We start from the raw sequence: 22,812 nt of genomic DNA on the forward strand, positions 1-22,812 counted from the left end.
ATTTGAAAAGTGGGAGATCGGGTCTGGCTTAGTGCAAGTTCTTCAAATTAAAGGACTGCTTTCTATTTGAAATCTTTCTGGGGTTGTGGCATTCAGTAGGGCAATAGGTCTCGCCTACTGCTGCTTCTTGGTTTTTTGGGTACCTACACTATTCTAAGTTTTTTAGCGTGTGCTCTACCACTCTTGTGACTTGAGTTTGTGTTGTGATTGTAGAGATTTTTCTATGGTACAGCTTGGGAAATAAAATACTTCAAAAGGTAGTGATCAGGTTCGGTGGTTAGAGAACCTTGCTTAAGATTGCTGTTGCTGATTTCACTTCCATGCAGATCCAGAAGAGTTAACTGGAAAATGATACTCAGGTTTTTCTTTCTCCATAAAGGCAGTGTTGGCAGTATTTTTTTGAATAATAAGACGTAAGGAAGAATTCATGAGCCTAGTAACATTTGAAGCCAACAGAAACAAAAGGTTAGTTTATATATCTAAATACTTTGAAAAACCAACGTTTGAAACATTTAGCCAAATGGTTGCATTGAAGTATCCATGCAATTTTGAAAGGCTGGAGCAAAAGATGCAGATTTTTATTTTCTGTTTTCCTGTTTGTGGTTTTTATCATTCTTCCCCTTTTATGGCTCACCAAAATAGTACCAGATTTCTTATCATGTATGGATATAAAAGAACTTAAACCACATATATTTATTTTTAGGACTCCACCCTTGGGCTTTGGATTTTGTGAACAGCTATTTCAGTAAATTTACATCTATATGTGGAAACTGGCAGATTGAATACTGTGCAAATCCACATTTTAAAAACAGCAACTGCTATTATAGAAGGTAAATGATATCATAAGAAGGCCAAGTAAAAAAGATTGCATTTTTGTTTGCTGCTAGAGGAATGATCAATGCTTCCTGCTGGCTTTTGCACCCTGCAATTGGAGACTCTGGTGTGCAAGTGGTTTAAATAATGCTGGGATTTGTGTCTGGTTGGCGCTGTATAATGCTGGGGCTGAAGTGACTTAAATATACAGAGTGTGGGCCAATCTCAAAGCCCTTTCTCAGGCAGAACCCCCATTGAAATCACATTTAAGTGTCGTCAGTGAAAGCTTTGCCAAACAAATCATTATGGATTTGACCCCAAAGTTATTACTACTAAATTTCATATGTAAGCCTTTCATTATAGTGTTTTTTAAGAATGGAGTACTTGAATGAATCCTGGAATTCATTATAACTCAAAGTTTTTAACAGGGTATTAGCCTCTTAAATTACATTTTCATTACTAAAAACAGTTTCTTCCTTTTTTTTTTTTTTTTTTTTTTTTTTGTTGTTGTTGTTGTTGTTGTTGTTGTTGTTGTTGTTGTTGTTGTTGCTCAGAAAGAAGTAGAAGAGATACTCTATGGCTCAGAATTATTTTACCTCAGACAAGCAACCTACTGAGGTGCCTAAATTAGGAGCTTAGTCTTCCAGTCTCTCTGTGTGCACAGTGGAGAGGGTTGTTCAATGTTATCTTTTGGAAGTGACTCTGTTATGCTCAGGGATGATGCAAGGACAGAAAATCTCACATTGTTATGGGACTTTTTTGAGGTCTTTGGTCTCTCTTACTCTCTCTTACACTTCGTGTGTGTCTGGCCTTGGTCCCCTTCTGAAGGCTGCAGGTTTCATTCAGATCTCATGAAGTGTTTTGTGAGTCATGATGTGGACTGATGGATTATGTGACCAGATGCCTGCAGTGCCTGGCTGCTTGTAGCAGGACTGCTGAACCAGGTGGTCCCTTCCTGACCTCAGATCCCAAGAGAGGAATTTTCAGCAGAGAATCTGGATGTTTCATACTTTATATAGCTATAACTGCAGTAATCCAGCTTTCCTCTGTTTAAAATACTGAAGGAACAACAACAGAAAGGGCAGACCATTAGAGTTTTAAAGCTGTTTTAATGTCTTTGTGCTTCCAACTGCATTACACAGTATTAGATACAAAATATGGCTGATAGAGGTAGTGGGATCATCCTTAAGCATGCCTCCCATATTCTAACACCATATTTTCACCTGTGTTTACTTCTGGCTAGCCTTCAGTCATTCAGACAAAAAATTTCCAGAGTGTTTTTTCTGCTTGAGGCAGAAACCTCTTGGAAAGATTTTCAACAGAACTCCAACTGTTTTTAAAAGAATGCATTACAGAAATTCAGAGAGATTTGTCAACTTTATTTAGCCAGTCATTCCTTCAAAGCATTGTTATACCTTCAGGGAGTAGAGGGGGGAGTCAGGATTTTTTTTTTGCAGCCCAGTGGAAATTAATACAGATCTACCAACCTGCCAGAGTTGGCAAAAATTGTTATCTGCACGTGTTTGCAAGAGCAGCTTAGAGGTTTGCTGATACAATCACTGAATACTCCCACTTTATAAAATGGGCTTCTACCTCAGCAGCCTCTGTCTGTGCCTGGGGTGATGATGGTGGGTGGTACACCCATCTGGGTAGGTCCGTGATTCCTGCTGCCTCTGCTTTGTTGGAAAAAAAGGTATCTGGGTGTTTAATAGTCTTCCAAATTCATTAAAGCTTTATGCCAAGGCATAATTGAGGTAATAATTGAAAAATTACTACTTTTTTTTACTAGTCATCATTCATGCAGTATATTCCAATAAAGCTGAGAGTAGAATTTATACTTTAGTCCTTATACTACTCTCAGGAGTGTTGAGCTTGAGAGGTGTGATGCCCAAAGTTTGGGAACAAGGTTCAAAAAAGAACACAGCTAAGCATAAAAATACTACTGGGGAATTTTATAAAGGTTGCAATAAACCAACAAAAACAAGAATCTAATGCATGAAATCTTCAAGCTGTTTAAAAAATCAGGATAACACAGGTTGGTGACTTAAGGCTGATGGCAAGACCAAGGTCATGTCTTAGTTATTCTGCAGGGTGGAAATGAAGTTGTTGCTGATATATCAGCATTGCTTCAATCAGAGTCTAAAGGCTTCACAGAGTTTGGGTTACCTTCTTCCGTTTTCGAGTTCTTTCACATTTATAAGAACTTCTGCTTCTCCCTATCTCAAGCCCCTTTAAAATATTTGTCTTCCTAAGAAAACACAAAATACTCCTCCTAGTGAGAATCTTTAGCTTTAGATCTTTGACTTCTCAGTCATGATCTCTGAGAGGCATTTTTCTGAAAGGGAAAATATATATTTGCACAAGTAAGGTGGATAGGAAGATTGAAGCACTTGCCAGCCTCTAGTGTTGGCCAAGTTAGCAGGCTAAGAAGATCAGGATTGCAGCAAATAGGTGATTGTTTGCAGAATATAAATGACTGTGTTGTTCTTACAATCTTTCTGCTAATTTGTCGCGCTAACTCTGATAAAGAACAATATTTTACCACCCTTCAAACATGCATTCACATTTCACACCCAAAGGTGCATGTTGCTGTGGATGTCCTTGCAGTATTTGTGATACACTATTCAGCATTTTCAGCCTCCTCAGATTATTAGGATAGTATGTAAAAACTGTCCCTTAACACAATGGCTGCCCGTCTCAAAGCATGCTCCCAACAAAAATGCCTCTAATTAAAAGTTGTGTCAGTGGAAACGTGGTCATCTGTGTCAGCTTCAGCCTCTTTATTTTGAAGAAAAACATAAGGGTTGTTAGAGTGAACTAAAACAATTAAGCAGTTCAGGACCCTGTGTTATAAAATCTTAGATAAGGGTTAATCAGTGTGACAAATTATAGGCTTGTCTGCCTGTCAGATGGAACTAACGGTGGGTGACCCAGGGTGTTTGGGTGCTGAGGTGAGATGGAGGAGCTCCAGTGTTTCACTTTATGTTTGTCTTGATGTGCTATATTTTTTCAAAATATTTAAACAAAAGAGACTGAATTTGTGTCTATATTTCAGGTTAATACTTTGAAGTTATTTCCCCCCACCACTTCTGTTGCTTTTAATCAATTATGAATGTTCTGATGTAAATACAGAATTAAAATACCAGGCTATTTTCTTGTGCATGATGTAAGGTCTAAAAATTTATACCAAATGACTGTTCTGGAAGAGGGAAAATAAAATACTTGGAAAAATGTAAGAGAGTATTTTCTAAAGATATCTTCCTGCATATGATCTGTAAAATGTAGATATCTAATTGTTAAATATGATACTATTTAATTGTTAAATATGTTAATATCTATCACCAAATGTGAGTAATGAGCTGTTGATAATGTTGGTAGCTTTACAGTAAAATATGAGGCTTCCCTTTCTTTCTGTATATGCAACTTTTTGCTATTTTTTGTGAGCTTCATGGAGAATTTCACAGAAATCCCCAGCTTTTTTTCATTTTTCAGTTCTTTTGAAGGGTTTCTTTTGGTAGGGGGCAGGGTGGTGGGGAGGGGATGGGGTTTTGTTTATTTGTAGGTTTTGCTATTTTTTACTTTGGGTTGGTTGGGTTTTTTTGGGTCTTCTTTCTTTTTTGGCCCTGAACACTACCAGATACTGTGTGTATTTCCTGGGGTGTTCAGCCCAAGCTCTGACAGAATAATGCCACTGTTGCTTTAAGCCCATAGTGTGGCTTTATATAGATCTGGCCTGATTTATAGTGTTGCTTTAAATAACAATAAGGGAGTTCATCTCCCTTTCAGAAAAGGTTTATGACTGATCTCTGCCTGGCTAGGAATGTTTATTTTTCTTAAGTTGCCTCACTGCAAAAATGTTTTGAAATTGAGAGTCCCAAGCTAGTGATGGGGTTTATGCATCTATCGCTTGTGCTCTGTGCAGCTCTAATCCCTTTAGCACTAGAAAGCTGTGGTTTGTAATGGTTCTCACATAGATCAGGCTCAGTTTTCAATTTCTAGTCCTTTCCCTATTGGTCATCCTGTTCTCAAAACTGTATCATTGAGGTGATCTATGGGTGTTGGCAAAACCATCAGAAGCCTCAGTAAGATTTAGTTACTTCTCCTAGTCCATTGCAATAACACAGGCTTATTTTCACTTCTCCATAGCTGATGATAAAATAACTTTGAAATAAACAATTTGAGAAAAAACCTTTCCACCACCAGAGATAATGGCAGAAGGGAAGGAATTCACAGTGGATTGCTTCTGGATGCTCTTAAAATGGCATGCATCAGCTTTCTTAAACATGCTAATTTTAAATGGTAATCTTAAAATGCAGCATCATCTTTCTTGCTTGACTTTTGCTGGAGCCATGTATTGATTATGTATTAAGTTGACAGAGGCTGATGGAAAAATCCTTTCTAGCCCTGTGCAGGAGTCTGTGGGGCTATGTTGTATCCTGTGTGGTAGCTTGTGCTTTGAAAGTGAATAAATAATGCCAGTTATGGGAAGAAGCATGCACAGGAGAAGAGATGGTAAGAAGCATGTAATTTAGGACATGGAAGGGAAAGCTCTGCTCTTCCCTCTTTGCTTAGCCTGGTTTTCTGGTCTGCCTCATGTCTGCCTTCCTAGTGTCACTTTCTGGTGACCAGGAGAAGGATTAGGCTGCTCCTAAAGCTGAGTCACCAACTCTACCTGCCACTTTTCAGGAGACCTTCCTGGACAAAGGGAGGCAGAGCAGCAGGAGGGTTATTTGCTTGAAATCACCCGGGGCTTTTGTCGCTCAGCCTGTGGTGAGGAAGTGGTGTCTACCTTGGTCATAGGGCAGTGGGCAAGGAGAAGGTCATGATATGAGAATGATTTCTATTTGTGTGTAGAGATCAGGAGGGGATTTTCACAGAAAGAGAAAAGTTAGCCAGTCCTTGAGGCTGCTCAGAACATCTGCAGACAGAATTGTGGCTCTAAAAGCATGAGCTTTTCCAGACCAAGGGCAGTGTGAGTTATGGTGCAGAGCTACAGTCGAGGAAGGCTTACCTTCCTTTCAGGGCTGGAAGTCTCATGATCAGGCTGTAGACCAGCCTGTGGCTGGAAGAATTTTAGTGAGATCTTTAAAAAGAATGAGGAAACCTTTAAATAAAATTTTCTCTTTGACTGTCTTCCTAGGTGGGGATGCTGAAACCACTGGCTGGCTGCGAGTATACCTGGTTTTAGCTGTGGTATGCACTTCATGCTTTGTGCATTCCCCTCGAGTGCCAGTGTCATTCCTACTTCCTTGCCTGAGCCAACTAATTCAAGGCTGCAGGTCTTTGGCAGAGCTTTGCAAATGCGTATTGAACCTCCAGGCTTGGTGTTTTTATTTCGTAAAATTACAATAACTAAAAAAAAATAGTAGATGACTATGAAATTCAAGGCAAGAAAATGTGAGACTTCCTAAAGAATAAAGTTTAAGACTGAAAGCTTGGTGTTTTGTTGCTGTGTTGTGGGGTTTTGCTGTTTCTTTTGAAGTTGAATAAAGAGGAAAGCAGTTTAATGCAGAACTAATTAATGTTCATTTCTCTGGGTTGAGTGATCTCTGTTCAGTCACACCTTCAGGTAACTCAAGTGCATTAATCAATGATCATCTCTCTAATTAAACTGCTGAGTAGAGAGAGGGTTAGCAGATGATCATTAGTTTTGTGTAGAATCAGTGGATTAAGGGAAAGTAGTGTTCAAAGATCATGGGCAGTCAAAGGTTACAAAAGGTCATAACTTTCATTTGTGTGTGGCCTCTGAAATGCAAATCATCAACAAAAATAAGAAAAAAAAATGCTTTCATACATATACATTTTGAAAATAGCAATAAAGGTGGGGAAATAAATGCTTTGGATCATCCTAGACATACATATCTGCTTGGATTTGTTCTGCATCTGACAGAGCAGTTAGGGTAGATCCTGAAACTTGGCTTGGGAATGGAAGATTTCCTGAAACAGACACCCAGGCACAAGGAAGTGAAGTCCAGCTTTCCTTGTGCAGACAGCTTCTGTCTTCTGGGCAGAGCTGCATGCTGTGGCACTGCCCTGCCTTTGTGGGCAGGCTCAGTCCATGGTCCCTTCCCAAGGACCAGAGGATTTGCTGCCCCTGAGCAGAGCTGAAGCTCAGTGTGTCACTGGACAGCCTGGGCTCCCAGGAGTTGATTATATGCTGAATGTGTGAATTTACTCGGCTGTGCCCAGTATGACATGTGGTGCATTTAGAATTGTTGGATGAGGCTGAAAAAGATGTGGGATTTTTGTTTATTTGTTTGTTTTCTGTAAGAGGGAACAGCTTTCCAGCAGGATCTGCAGACTGTCCCCAGATTTTTCTAGGGGAAAAGGGGAGGGATGGGAACCCAAGAAAACCATGTGGAGCAAACTGATGGACCGCTGCAGAAAGCTGCAACAGCTGCCACAAGCTATTCACTGGTGGTTGGTTTAACATTGATGTCACAGATGAAGTTAAATCTCTCTCTCTGGTGATTGACAAGGCAAGGTCTGGATATATATCCTGTAGAGCTGTTTGCAGTGCATTTTGTAGGAGGGTGCTGTGCTGTACTTGGTTTATCTGCCAGCGGCTAACCCTGGGGGGAACCACATGAATAATAAGCGTCGCTTCTCTGCTCCCTCCTTGCCAGACCTGTTGAGGTTTGGTAGCAGCTCATACCTCCCTCCCTTTTGGCACAGGTGTACTGCAGATCTAGGGAATGGAGGTGTCTGTAGAGTTGTCTTCCTGAATTGCTCAGCGCCTCGTCATTGTACACTGCCTTTAACCGAGGGCTATAGTTTATAATGATGATGCCTGGCAACCCAGAAAAAAAACCCCAAAAACCCATCAGCTGGTGTTTGCTCCCTGCTGGTGCAGACAGCACCTGCCCTGAGTTTGTACAGCCCTTCTCAGATCACGGCTGAGGAACTACATCTGTGACTTAAGTGTTGCTATTGTGTGTGTAATGTAATTCACTCTTTGTTTACAGTAGAGCTGGAAGGGCCCATGGTAGCTTTGTACTAAAGACTTTGCTTCAGTGCCATGCCTGCTAGCCATTTGCTGATGTTTCTTTTTGTGTACCCCCCTGTTCAGCAGGAAAATGAAAATGTGAGTACAAGATGAATGACAAACCAAGGTTGTTACCATAGCACATACTGCTGAATCTATGCCGCTAAGGCTTTCACAGCTATGCCTACCTGTCTGTCCTTAACTAAATGACAGAGCCTAGGGTGTTGTATATGCCATGCTTAGTGTATGGGATTTTTGTCCTTGTTAGTTGGCAGGAAGCAAAAATCCCAGTCTGGATGTGTAAGGTTTATGTGGCTATTTAGTACAGCAGTTCTTTCTTTTTTAAGTACTACTTTTTCTTTTTCTTTTTTTCTTTTTTTTTTTTAACACATGAAAGAGGTTTTTTTTAGCTTGATTCCTTCAGAATTGCTTTGCCCTTGACAGACGTTTAATGGGAATTGTTGGTACTTAAGACACTTTGGGGAAAGGAGAAGGAGAGGACTGTTGTAAGATCACTGGTGTAAGATGCCCATTTCCTCCTAGCCTGCTAGCAGAAGATACTTGAACATGTAAAGGTCTGTATGTATGGAGCAATATTCTACCCTATGGATTTTTCCTTATGTTACGCCTTATTATTCAAGATTGTGCAGATCCAGGGAGATGGGTATTGCAGATCTGGCAGAGCATTGCTGGGAAGTTTGTATGCACCATGGCAAACTTCCTTCAGTGTTTGATGGACTGCTTGTGGGGGAGCATTGTGACCTCCCTAAGAGGTAGCTTACTGGGAGTGCTGGAAGCACTTCAAAAAAGTTGGCCCTCTACCTTGGCCAGGAAGTTCTCTTCAAACAGAGCAGGGCACCATCCTTAATAAGTGTTCATGTAAGACCTGACTGGTAAGAAGGGACTCTTGTGATACTTTGCCATAAATTAGTTCTTTTGTATCAAAAGTAGTGTATTACCTGCCTACTATAAAAATGTGTTCTTGTTTCTGTGTGTTCCCACGCAGATAGAAATGTTTTAGCTGTACATTTACAAATCTGTGATGATTGAGTACTGTGGGATCACCCTGGCTGTGTTAGCTAACAGCTGGCTGCATTCCCCCATAGTTATGGGCCAGCAGAAATCCAGGGGGGGCAGGTTTGCCCGTGAGGGCAGAGTTTAACTCTACATTGTGGAAATGACATGTCTATCCTGACATGGATCTTACATTTAGCTCTGTACTAGGTATGTACCATGTCTGTCACACCATTAGTAAAGTGGCCATGTCTGAAGAGCTGGAAATGTCGTTCCAGACTGAAAGGAAAATGCTCGAGCAGCACTCTTCAGTGAGCTGGAACATGGGAAGAAAAAGGGCACTTTTCGGTTCAGGGATTTTGCAGATGAGAGCAAGCTGTTGCCCCAGGTTTTGAGTCTTACTTGCTGGTGCTCAGGAACTGAACCCCATGGTGAAGGAAGCCCTGTGTGGCTTTGAGGAGTGGAGCCATGCTGTGCCATTGTGTAGGAAAAGGAAGTATGACAAAAAATAAAAGTTGGGCATGGTAGCAGTGCTATGAACTTTGGGAAAGATGATATCTGTAATACATGGATAATGGCAATTTTATCTGAATGCCATAATCATGGCACTTGCAGCCTCTTCCTGCAGCTCTATTCTCTGTCTTTTACACCCATGATTAGGAGGGCTTGGTGGTCTGAGCTCTAAATGTTCTGTAAAGACACATACACCTTTCCCCACCAGCAAAGCAGGTCTGTGTATTGTATTTGGAACTTAACAAGTAGTTTTTTTGTGTAACAACTAAGAATTTAGTTACATTTTATTACTCACATTTCCTCTTGGGTGTAACTTTCAGCCTGATATTGCTTTTTACTTTGCTGGCCCACTGTTAATTCGTCCATTTTGTATGGTGGTTTGGCAGCTTGTATTATTTGCTATTTTGTTTGCATTTTATTTTAATGGAATAGCCTTCATTTTCAGTGAAGTCAGTTTAGGACTTTGCTCTAACCTCCACTGCCTTTGGAAGTATGATAAAATTCTTGTGTTAGTTTTAATTATGTTATATGTCAGCTTAACCATTGTAGATACCAGGATATTTTTATGACAAGGTGCTTTGTGCTGCGAAGAAGCTGTTTAAAATCAGCTGTGCCAATTTGAACATCAGAGAAAATATACAGTCTGACACTATGCAGAATGAAAATGACAGACTTTGTAGAGCATGAAGTTTTCCTTGCCAGCTTTTGGGAACTCAGTTAGTCACTCTGCTTGTTCAGTGCACATACACTGAGGCTGACTGGCATCTGTCTTAACATTTTCAGGTGACGTGGGCAAAAGAGCAGCTGCGTGCTGCACATCAGTCTCCTCAAAAGCAGTGGCTGGCTTTTCAGAGCTTGGCTTGGCTGGTGCAACAGAACTTCCATGGGAGGTCTTTGTACCTGATGTGCAGATATTTTGCAGAGGTCCGGGCTGGAATTTGATAGAAGCTTTAATTATGGAAACAGGCAATCCTATTGTGGTGCAGGCACAGTTTGTGGTTAGGGCCACCACTGTAGAAAAGGGACTGTGACGGTGCTGACCTGCTTCAAGCCACCTTTCCTGGCTGAGTGTTTCCTAGATGGAAACCTGGACAGCTTAACAACAGCTCTTCTTGAAGCACATGGTTGTAATGTGTTGTTTTACTGGTTTCTGTTTTCCATTTGTAGGTAGGAAGAAGTTTTTAGCTGTGAGCAGTCAGTGCAGAATGCGTAAGTGAGGTATGAATTGAGTGGAGATGTTTCTAGCTGGTTTTTTTGCATGAGAGCCTGTTGGCTTGTTCATAGGAGAGGTTAATGATGTAGTTGGCAGTGGTTCAGAACAAACCTTATTTCTGTTTTCTGTATCTAGGGATACAAGTGTTAACAAAACAATTTTTGTTTTTCAGATTGCCAGTGCTACAAAAATAGGGACTTCCAGCAAGAAGTTCTTCAGCTTGTGAAATCACAAGGACACCCCTTTCTGTGCTTTCACTCATGATGCAGAGGGAAAGAAGACATTTAGAGAGCAAATAAATTATGTAAGGTTTGTTTGTTTTTGTTTTTTTGGTTTGTTTGTTTCTGAGTGAGTATATTGCATTATGAAAAATTATAGGCCAAGAACCAGATAGAACCAGGTTAAAATTTGTTTTATTCCCTGGGTCTTAATGTTTCGTATTGCTTGGGTGTTTTTGAGGCTTTAGAATCAACCAATAGCAACCATCACCACAGGGGGAAATGTAGACTATGTGAACTGTTTCTTTCAAGGCATTAATCCAAATTTTAATGCCCCTAACTTCAAAATAGGTTGTATTTACAAAACTTCAATCCAGACAAGCCTCCAAATCTGTAAACAGCAGAGATGCAGTTTTCTATACTTAGCAGGGAAGGGGAGGGCTTTTTTCTGCTTAGCTCACAAGAGTGTTATGATGTGGTAAATTTATCAAAGAAGAGGGAATGGATGAGCAGTTTCTTGTGTAGGGTGCATTGTTCCAGAATTAGACAGAAAATTATCAGCAAAGAGAGCTTTACTCTTGATGTCTCACCTAAAGGACAGAGTGGCATTGCAGTTTAATTCCACAGATCATCAGCTGTCGTTAGAAATGCTGTGAATGGCACGAGAGAGAGAGAGAGAGAGGTGCTTTGGTTGAGGGTTTGAAAGACCTGGTGCAAATGAGCTTACGATAGGGCAAGTTTCCTCCATCCTGTTTAGTTTTGTCATCTGAAATAAAGGAGTTGTTTTAGAGATTTGAAAAGACTTAATCATGATGTTTTGTAAACAGGTGATGAGAGTGTTTATCTAACTTTTCATTATTTTTAATTGCCTCGCACTGTTTGCTGTTACTAATAGAAGAAACTTCACGTTTTTGTCGGTACTGTGCTGTCTACTACACCCTGTATGCTACTGGTTATCACAAAATCCAGATTTGCTTGGACTTTGTAGCAGGAATCCAACAACAACCCTGACAAAGCCACTTTTTAGGAAGTTTAGTCCTATGGGCAGTTTGCACATTATAGAGAAGGAAAATAGTTAGACCTCAGCCCATCCTGTTCATTCTCATGCCCTAGGAGTTTGTCTGATATGATCACATCCACTGGCAAGGGGTGCAGTTTCAGAGGGATTCGGTCTCATTCCATGCTAGGACAGAATTGTTTTCCTTTCCTGAAAAAATACTTTGAGTCAAAATTGTGCTGAATGAACAAGGGGAATGTGTTGCAGAGTTACAGGGTTTGTTTTCCCCTGATGGACACATACCAGGCAGGTGATTTTTTATACCTGTTTTAAGTGTTTGAATACAGAATTCAAACACTTAAAAATTAATTCCTGTGTTCTCAGTTTACTTTGTAACCCACTTATCTCTTTTAAAATCAGTACATAATGGAGCATTGCTACGTTTTGTAACAACTTAAGAGTTTTGCCACATGCAAAGGGCAAAGGGATTTAGGGCACTGATGCCACAGAAGTAAATTTGCACAAACTCTGCATATGCTATTGTTTGGCTAGCGGAGTATTTGGCCTATTCTTCTCTAAAATTGGCTATTTTTAATTGCTTATACATTCAGGATATATTATAAAATGAAAATGGATTTGGAGGTGTGGTCAGTGTTCTGCTGAGCATGATTGCAACTGGTCTAGAAGGACTTCTGAATTCTGGAGTTTCCCTCCTCAAAATGGTAAAGTAATACAAAGAAACAGCTCAAAAAATAGTCAGCTTCTAACTGATTTTGATAAAAGGACACCTGTGAAACTGTGCCATTGATTGATACAATTAGTCTTACTATTCCTGTGTGTTGTGCCATTCTTTATTACCATAGGTTAAAAGTATCACTGAGATTTTATGCACTGCAGCACTCATAAAAGTCCTATTTTGCTGTATTAGTCAATCTGTTGGTGGCTTGTGGGGGTTTTTTATTATTATGGGGTTTTTTTTGATTGGTTTTGTTTGACCTGTAATAAAAAGAAGCATTGAACCTGATTCTAAAATTTAATGACACTACAGCCTGTTGGGGCATTTGATCCCGCAGCCATCGGAGTCTGCTGGTGCTTTTTGCCATGTTTCAGTGCTTTGGGAGGGATGCACTGTTTATTCTCTTGCAAGTTCTTAAGCTTTTTAGCAGTCAGTATGTTTTGATTCATTTTGTTTCATTGTGCTCACATGCAGCTCTCCAAAAAGCAGTGAAAACCCTGGGTGAGCTTGTCAGGGGCAAAAGGTGAATTTGCGAACCACGTGAAGGCACGAAGGAGAAAATTACGGCATAGAGATTCCTAATGATAAACATACCAAAAGCATCCTAAAATTATAAAGCAGTGTGGTGCATTAAAGCTCTAATTTGCATTTTGGCTAAGGCGTAGCTGCATTTTTGGACGATCCCTTTAATTTGGTTCTTTTAATTACCTGCTGATGAGTTCCTGTGGTGGAAGCAGCAGGAGCTGTGCCTGCAGCAGTTTCCTGGCATAGTGGTTTCTATCAGACAGAGCAATGGGATTCCTAAGGTTACTTTGAAATCTGGGGTCTCCTGCTGTAAACCAGCAGACTGACACGAACAGGAATCTAATTAAAAAGTCCAAGATATTGAATAAAGCTCACAAATGCCATCTGTTCAGCCTTTCAACCTGAAATTACTCTATGAATTGCAGTAACAAGTTTGATTGTTCCTGCATTTTGTAGCTGAATTTTGTTACAGCAGCCATCCATACAGGCAGAGTTGTGCAGGCTCTGTTAGTGTGAGTAACTGTTTGGACTTCTTGAAGTATTCCAGCAAAGTGTGTTTGGGAGACAGTGCTGGATTAAAACTTAAATCTCATGAGGAAGGCATCAGGCAGCAAATCAAATGTGAGAAGAACACCCACCAGTATCTTGATGAAAACTATGCAATGGAGCAATCTTAAAAACACTTTGAGTAATATAGAATGTTGGTACCAACAGTGTGCATTCAGCCTTCATACAAAAATGAGGTAGGGATATTGCAGAAAGAAACTGTGGTTATTTGGGCAAGCCCCTGTCCCTGTTCATGTGTAGTATGCAAGAGGAAATGTTCAAAACAGTCTGATGAATCAGAAGAAAACACTGGTGTACCGATGGAAGTCTTGTGGCCTGCTGTTAAGCTCTGTATCCAGGAAATAATTTCTTACTGACCGACAAGAGTGGATAAACTCAGTAATTTCCTAAGAAAATCAATCTGCTGTATGCATATTTTTTGCAGTATTATCCTGTAAGAAATATATAAGGCCCTAAAGGCTTCAAGGTAAGATAATATCACTGTCTCCAAAGCTAGCTATCCGTAGTTACTGCCTGCCCTTATTTGCTGGTTGTACATTGCTTTCCCTGTTTCCTTGGTGTTTTCTGTCACAGCCTCTTGCACCATGGCCTACGCATGCCCGTGCACATCCACAGCAAGGATCTGCACCACCAGCAAGGATCACCAGCCTTACTGAAGATGACACTAAGAAGTTAGGCATGCCTGACAAAGTTTGAGGATGCTAATCTCCATCCACAGGGCAGCTCTCCCTGTTATATGTATCCAGTTTGACACCTCTATGGGCTGGCACTGCAGAGTGCCAGGATGAAAGGATCGAAGTGTCACCTTTTCCTGTGGAGCTGCTGGGACCGTGGTCCATGGTACCGTGGGAGGGATAACACTTCTTCCCAGGGTGCTGACCTGTGACCCCACTGGGATAATTAGCAGTGTGTCTGCTCTCGGTCTGCAGCCAGCAAGATGTGGCTAATCCATCATTCTGGAGACCCCGTCCTCCCCAGCTGTATTGTGAGGTGACAGGGGCAGGGTGTGTGCTGGTATTGCAGCTGATATACAGAGAGGTTACCCCACGTTTTTTCTGGTCTGTATGGCCAGGCCTTCAGTAGAAACAGTGGTGCTCTATGTGTGTGAGCATGAGAGCAGAAGGAGTATATGTATATTTCTCTGACAGGCGTTTTACTGAGGTCACTGTTAGTCTGGATGGATGCTTGTTCTCCCTCCTGAGCCTTAGCACTGTCATCAGCAGTCTGTGGACATCCTTGCTTGGAGTTCTCATGGCTGCTGCTCTCTGTCTGCAGAGATGTACTGCCCTTACTGAGGAGGGACTCTCATTTCAACTCCACCATTCCTGTGTCCTGTGAAATCTTACAGCGTGATCTACTGGTGTATTGTCCTCTGCCCTGGTATATCAGAGAGGTCTCTTTTTTTCCTTAAAATTACGAACATCAAATATTCCCTATAATCATCAGTTGAATTTGCATGTAGAGTAGTCTCTTGAAAACCATGTTATACTTTCATATTGGAGAATGACATTTTAAAATCATTGACTGTGTAATGCAAGATAATCCTAAATAAGATAGCAAAATTATCTTGGAAATTGGAGATCCAAAAAAGAAAATCATGGGTAGTGGATATTGAGAATCTTCACTTGAAAACTGAGTCAGTATTTCTTCTCAGCATGCTCATGCCTTGCAAAGCTTAGATACAAGAGCACTGTGGACAGTATCAAAAAGAAATTTTCAAAGGATGTCATCGTTCTAAAGGATAACATTTAAGAAAACATTGCCTCTTTGTATTTGCTGTTGCAAGAAAACTGGGTGCATGCAAATGTTGCATGCATTCGTGTGAACTGAAATTTTAATTACTGTTCTGTCTGCCTGTTGTTGGCATGCAAAAAATAATTACTGATTGAATTGAATAGAACAGGTGTGCCAAATTTCAGGTTTTTATAAACATAGTTTAAAATCCTTTTTATTTTTCCTAAAGGCAAATATAATTCATAATAATTCACAAGTACTGGAGTTCACTGCAATTCCCTGTAGTGATGCTAATCTGGTAGATATTCCTACAGTGTTGCAGAAGTTGGTTTTCAGGTGGCTGGGCCCGTAAATGTTGCCTTAAGTTATTCACTGAGGCCTGGTGTGAAAGCTCTGCTCTTCATACAGGGGTACAGCTGCAGTTTAGGTTGCCCAGAGTGGGTAGTTTGTGTATAAATAGCAGTTGTCATTGGAGTCCAGTATCTCATGCAGGATATCTGGCCTTTAGGTGTGTTTCTCCCGTTGGACTTATCGAGCCATTTGATTTCCAGAAGTGCTGTTCCTTTGAAGTCTCCACAGCATATCTGAAGAGGTGACAATATACTTGCAAAACACCCTTTGACTTGGGACCAGAGCCAGATGGTGCCACCCACTCTCCTGCAAGTTCCCTTGCACACTGATCACTGAGGAACTTACCTCAAACCTTAGAAAAACCCAACCAACCAACCAACCAACCAAAAAACCACCAAGCCCACCCCAGCCTTAGAAAGCGCAGTGCTCTTGACTGCAAAACTGATTTTTTAATGCTGCAGATCTTTTCCTGCAGCGTTAAAATGAGACTGGTGCAAGAGCTGCAGTGTTGTGTTTTGCTGCGCATGAAACAGTGGGAAGGGCAATGTCCAAAGCTTTGTCACAGGGAGTGATAAATCAACTACCCAGGCACTGAACCTTCAGCTTGCTGGCATAGCAGGCGGAGGGGCAGAAATTGCATGGTCAAAGACATCAGAAGTAGTGATTAAAGCAATCTTATTTATTGCTTTAGTTTTCTACCTCAAAGCCTTTTCTGCTTTCTGAGTTGGTACAATGGGTGAATATCTGTTGCTGCTGATGTTAGCGGGAAGTTTAGCATCAGCTTTAGTGGGAAAAGATTTCTCCCAAGATTTCAGTGTTTTAAGGTAGTCTGAGCATTAATACAGCATCTGTGTATTTTGCAATTCTTTGATTTATAGGCAATAGTGTAAGTATTAGGTATCTTTCTTCAGTTACCTTAAGAAAACATTTTTTGGGCTTTTTGGGTTTTTTTGTGTACAGGGAAGGATGTTTTTACTGGCAGACTAACTAACTTAAGAGAAAAATCACCAGTATCTTGACTTAAGTTATACAGTCATAAAACAAGTGTTATTTATGAATAATGAAAACCTTTAAGGAAAACATCTGTCTGGAAAAAAAATAGTGTTGTGGAATGACATGGATGTTCTCCTGATTGCAGTCTTGAAACAGCTCTGCAAATTCTTTTAGTGGATAAGAAAAACGAATTGCAAGAAATAATTACATTTAAAGTCAGTGTAATCTGCTTTTGTAGACCCCTGTGTATTCAAATCAGTATAGAATAGTTCTGCTCTATTTTCATAGAAAATAATAGTCTAGGGATGCCTCACAGATTCTTAGCTTGTGACACCAGTCAGATACATTTTTAATAAACTGTGTAGAGATCTGCATATGTGACTTTCATATATATTATTTTCCATTAAAAGGCTGCATCATTAAGGCTGGGTGGGAGTAGTAGAATATTGAATAATAATGAAATAGTATGCTGAGATATTTCTTCATTTTCCAGCTATTTTTAACTGGTAAAATTACTTGGATGGAAAGCAGTTTTCTATACTGTGCATCCAGTTAAATCCTCATGAGGTATGTCCTAGCATTCCTTAATAAAATTCATGTTAAAATGTTATTGAGTTCATCTGGTTTCCAGGATGTGGTCTTCTGTTGCACATTGGCAAACCTGACTGAAACACAATTATTTCTTTGCATCTGTTGATATCTTGCTGTAACCTGAATTAATAAGTGCTGTTGGGGGCAGGAACTGAACTTTTACTCTATCCATTACCTGATACAGTTGGAGCATGTGGGAAGGGAACAGATGCTTTTGAGCCTTAGCAGAATAACATATGCTAGCAGGATGTTATTTGAATTGTGCTAGGGTTAGTTCATAGAATCATAGCAAGATGGAAATGTTTGGGTTGAAGGAGACCTTTAGAGATCACCCTTAAAAGTCCACCCCTCTGCAATGAGCAGGGACATCCTCAACTAGATCAAGTTGCTCAGAGCTTTGTCCAAGCCTAGCCTTGAATGTTGCCAGGGATGGGGCATCTACCACCTCTCTGGGCAATCCAGTGTTTCACCAGCCTCATCACAGGACATTTCTTCCTTATTTCTAGTCTGAATCTGTCCTTTAGGTTAAAACTAATAGCTCTTGTTCCATAAGTGCAGGGCCTTCTAAAGTCTGTTTTCATTTTTCTTGTAAGCCTCCTATCATGAGGGAGGAAGAGGCTCACTGCGACTTGGCCTGAGGCTCACTGCGACTTTGCCTCCATACGACCTTCTTTTCCCCAGCCATTACTTGAGCCTTCACCACATATTAATCTTCAGTTTTCTTGTTTTCACAGCCGTTGCAGGCCTCCCTCATCTGTCCATACCTACCGTAGGACTGAGCAGCTAGTACCCAATAAAGCATATTTCCAGGTCGCAAATAACCAACTATTCCATACCTTGCTGCCTCGTTCATCCTTTTCTCCTCCTGGGACCCAGAAGCCTGGGAAGAGGGGAGCCTTTTTGGTGCTTGTTCATTCCTTGCGTCAGCAGCATCTGGGTTGTTTCAGGAGCTCAACAGATTGCTGTGCTAGAGCTTAGGAAACGATTGTAAGATGTCTGTGTTGGTTAATTTCCCGTGTGTCATTTCCTGTGATATTTCTACAGAATAGCCCTTTCTGTTGCACAGACATAAATCACCTGTGCCATAATGATTCCATAGAAAATGGAGCAGTGTGTTACACACGCAGTGAGGCTGTAGTGCTGTCTACTAATGCTATTAAATATACTTTATATAGTGGTAGATTTCTGGAAAATCAAGAGTGAATTCCTGTGGGAGTAACAAAATAACCAATTTATGGACATTTGAGTCCTATTTTCTGATAACTCTATATGTATTTTTGTCTCTTGAAATGCTCTTGGAACAAGTTGAATTTTTAGCTAATGTACACTTTCTCTAGCTTTTACACGCTGTCATTTCTTTACTGTTGCCTTTGTCCTCACTAGAATATTTTTCTTTTCTTCTTAATATAATGTGAAATTAGATCAAAGTATTAGCAAATAGCACAGGATTGGCTGTATACCCAGTATCTCAGACTGAGTATTTATCCAGACTATATATAGCTAATTGATTAAAGTGGTTTCAGGTTTTGTGCAAGTCAAGAAGTTATTTATGTGTGTTGGAATAAAGGGCATAGTGTTGAACAAAGTTTTGATTATTCCCAGAAGTTGGAAATAAAAAGGTATTTGATTTCCAAGATTTTTGTAGAATCAGTAAAGAAAGATGTATAGTAAAATCCAGGAGATGAAGGGTGGGTTTCCTAAGTTCTTCTGACTTCATAGGAAAACAGAGAGAATGACAGTATTTTAAATATTTATATATTGTGAGGCCAGAAGTGATCACTGTCATCTAGTTTGATTTCCTGAATAACACAGGTTGTGTGACCAAATTTTTTTCTTTTTGAAGAAACATTAGTTCCTGTATTTTTGTAAAAAACACCAAAAAAACTTCAGTCCTTGATAGACTGCTTCATGACTGCTGTATTTCTGCAGTTCCCCCCAAACCTTGTTTCTGCTGCTGCTGGTCAGAGCTGGAGGCTGGCTCTCCTAAGTGGACCAGTGAGCCTGGCCCAGTGTGTTCCTTTTCACATGCAGAATGAGATGAAATAACAAATATATAGGACTTAACCAGCTTCTGATGTTTGCACGTATTTTGATGGACAGTGCACCCCATGAAATCCTTTCCTGCTGAATTAATTATACAGCCTATAGGAGAAGATGCAGCAATAGTGCTTAAGGGAGCTGAGCCGTGTTCCCCCCTTGGCCATCATTCTGCCTGGAGAAGCTCTCTTGTCCATGCATCCATCTCTCTTCTCCTTGTCTTTCCCCTGCCTTTGACTGGGGATAAGGATGTGATGCCAGTACAGCGCTTCTGGGTTTGTTAGGATAATATGCCCTCTGTGATTGTTTGGATGTACTTTGCCAGGCAGTAGCAGGTGGCATTCTGCAGTAAACAGCCTGATTTTTAAACTAGTTGCCATAGCAGGAAACTAATAATTTCCCTAGACAAAGTCTTGGCATCGCTGAACGCTGTGGGGATTTTAGCGCCATCAAAGGGATCTGGGTCAGCACTCATCCACTGTTTTTTTTTTTTTTCTTTCTCCCTTTGACCTTGGCAACTTTGAGGAATATTTGCCCTCCTGGGACAGAGATGCCAATCTGATTGTATTGCTGAGTGTTGCCTCCTGCAACAAACAGTTGGGTTATTAACAGTCCTGGTCAGAACCATTTCATTAGGTAAAATGTTGTGAAATTTCAATGCTGAGGTTTTATAACTGAAAGGATTTGGAAACCTTAGTTACAGAGTCACTGCTTCTGTCTAGACTGTGGAAAGAAAAGAGTGAGTGTTACACTGTGAAGTGGTAGCTTAGTTTTTGGCAAGAAGTAACGAAACGTCCTAAGAAAACTGTCTTTGTCATGAAGATCAGTTCATATATAAATGCACAACTGTACTGTCAGCTAGGATATTCACTCCAAACACTTCTACGAGGAGTGTATGGAAAATTTATACTGTGGATTTTCCCAAAATGTAGTCTAAATCTAAGAAGGCTGCTTTAAAGCAAATGCAATATTAAAAAGTTTCAAAGCCATTAGTTTTAAACTGTGCATTATTTAGATGGAAAATACTGCTTTTGCCTGTTTCATGTAAAAATTAGTCCAACCTGCTGACACTTGCAACAATCATTTTTTGTTTCAATTTGACACAGTCGGTTACTGGAGGCTTTTAGCACCATTGTAAGGGATAATAAGGTCATTTTCCTCCCACATTGCTATTTTTTGCTAATTTGTCTGTATATGTAACCCTCGTAAAGTAGCTTGGTCTTAGTCCTTGTTATGCTTAGAAAGCTTTCCATGACATCTATACAAAAGTTTCCTCACTGAAAATCAAGCTGATTTATTTCTCATGTATTCTTGATGAGGCTGGCCAACAGCTGATCCAAAATCTCTTTATACAAGCCTTTTATATACTGAAAGAATACTCTGCATTCCATTTTTGTTCTCTTTTTCCAAACAGGTTTGTCCTTCCCTTTTTATTTCTTCAAAGTGCCTATGTTTTCTTTTTAACTAACTGGACAAAGTAATTCTGTAGAAGTTCTAACAGTATTAATGAAAGAATTATTGGGTTTGAACATTTTAAAAAATGAAAGAATATTGTATTTCTGTTTAAAAATTGCTGACTTATACTGTTTAGTGGCTGTATCTCTTTAGTTGTAGTGTCATTCCTACTTTCCTCATGTGTACTTCAAAAAAAATACTAAAAGGAAAAAAAACCTAACACAAAAGTGATGATTTGCATGAGGAAAGGAAATGTGAATTAATTGCTGCTTACTTAAGGAAACCGTTTGAGCCACTCTCAAAGCTCTTTTTTTTCCATACATGCTGTCATCATTATGTTTTATTCTGTGACTTATTTGTAAGGCATGCTTTTCAGCCAAATGTAGAAAAATGTGGACTTGGTTTTGCTTCACAGCTGCACCAATGTGAAAAATACAGGATGGAGCTGTTGTTTTTCTGGTGAAGATCAAGAATGTGCCACATGTTCAGAGGACCTTATCACCTAAAATCAGCAACTTAATGTGTAAATACTCAGTAGGGATATTTCTGGCCAAAGAAAGGAAGATGGTAAATGAATGAAGTTACAAAAAGTTGTAATACCTTATCTATTTAATTGGATGATGTGGCTTACATTTCTGTACCAGCCTTGTACAAATCAAATCTCCCGCCTTGCGCTTTTGAGGAGGAGCGTGTGGCTTTGGGACGTTGTGCTGCTGTAGAGTTTGCACATGAAAATGCATTCAGTCGTTTTTGGTTAAGATAATGGAGCGTCTGGAGACAGGCTGTGCAGCCCTGGGTGTGTCAGGGAGCAGCAGTGGTCCCGGGTGGGGTTCCTGTAGGAGCTGCAGCTGGTGCCAGGGCCTGCCTGTGTCACCAGATAGCAGCCAGGAGCCACTGGAGCATCTGCAGGAAAGGGGTTCCCTCCCAGCTGTGCCCCTCCGGTGCTGGCATCTGCTGGAGCGCCTGTTGGAGGGGCTGGGCTGGTGGGAAGATAACCCACCTTGGAAGGTGGGGTGCCCAAACACATGAAGAGTTGTCTTTTGAGTGGACTACTCTTAGTGGCCTTAGAGAAGGCTTAGGAAAGGCTGTGGCCTTCTCCCTAGCTCAAATCTTTGAAATGGTTGCAGAAGGGTCTGGTGCAGGGGGTGCAGGCAGGCAGCATCTTTCTCTGTTCTCCTGTATAACATGGTTGCAGGATGGTTTGCATCACCTCCAGAGTTCCTCGACTCCTCTCAGCTGTTGGTTAGGACATGTTTGTACTTGTCCTCTCTATTTTCAGGGTGATAAACACCCATCAGCTTGGGTGTCATGAGTGCATTTAGCCTAGGAGACTTTCTGAAGTGGGGAGCCAGCTAGCTACAAATGGCTTTGTTGTCAGGGAAAACAGATATTGACCTATTGTCTGATTTCAGAGCATCAGCACTATTTCCACAATAACTAGTTCATATTCGTGCTGCATTTTGTTTTCTTTAATAAAATGTTACAGTGGAAGAAAACCTTGCTGTTCAAAGACTGTTCCAAGCTAGTTTTAATGCCACAGGTGGAATAAAGAAACAGAACAGAAGTCGATGTTCCACTAATTAGGGTGGGCAGAGGAACTTGGAAGTCCAAGGATGTGAGTGGGAGAAAGCAGGATAAATGTGCAGGATGGCAGCATGGCCATCTGTCTGTGTCTCAGGCATGGACCCAGGACATCCTCAGCTCTCCTTGTCCAGGAGATTGGTAGCAGGCCGCTGCAGCAGACAACGCTGTCCATCTCCAAAGGGCCAGATCACACAAACTGTGAGAGCGATGCAGTGAGATCAGGGAGTGGGGAGAGGTAGGCAGGTGTGATGGCTGGGCATGTGTGGCAGAGCAGCTGCCCTTTGACAGGATCTAATCCCATTTGCAGCTCATGTTCCTGAGCATCCAGCTTCAAAACTGTCCCTGCAGTAGGAAGCCACTCCAGGTGAACCAAGTGGGGCATGACCTGACCTGCCTCACATGGATAATTGGTAGGGTTTTGGGGACTCATTATTGGGCTGCAGTCAGAGCAGGAACAGGTAGCTGGGAAGTGGGGTGTATAGCAGT

General features: G+C 40.8%; 1 protein-coding gene across 8 annotated transcripts in view; it reads left to right on the top strand.

The window, feature by feature from the left end:
* The window catches only part of TIAM2 (TIAM Rac1 associated GEF 2), a 191,849-nt gene that overhangs the window by 44,543 nt on the left and 124,494 nt on the right, over positions 1–22,812 (top strand). For 5 of the 8 annotated variants that reach the window (XM_063390157.1, XM_063390152.1, XM_063390153.1 and 2 more), the window contains exon 2: positions 10,711–10,842. The exons of 1 other annotated variant lie outside the window; for it this stretch is intronic. The gene's annotated coding sequence lies outside the window, so the exon portion shown is untranslated. Of the gene's footprint in view, positions 1–10,710; positions 10,848–22,812 lie in introns of all 8 variants that reach the window. 2 more of the 8 variants (XM_063390154.1, XM_063390155.1) reach the window with 1 other exon arrangement.

The sequence above is a fragment of the Prinia subflava genome, chromosome 2 (genome assembly GCF_021018805.1).
Source record: "Prinia subflava isolate CZ2003 ecotype Zambia chromosome 2, Cam_Psub_1.2, whole genome shotgun sequence".
Taxonomy (NCBI): Eukaryota; Metazoa; Chordata; class Aves; order Passeriformes; family Cisticolidae; genus Prinia; species Prinia subflava.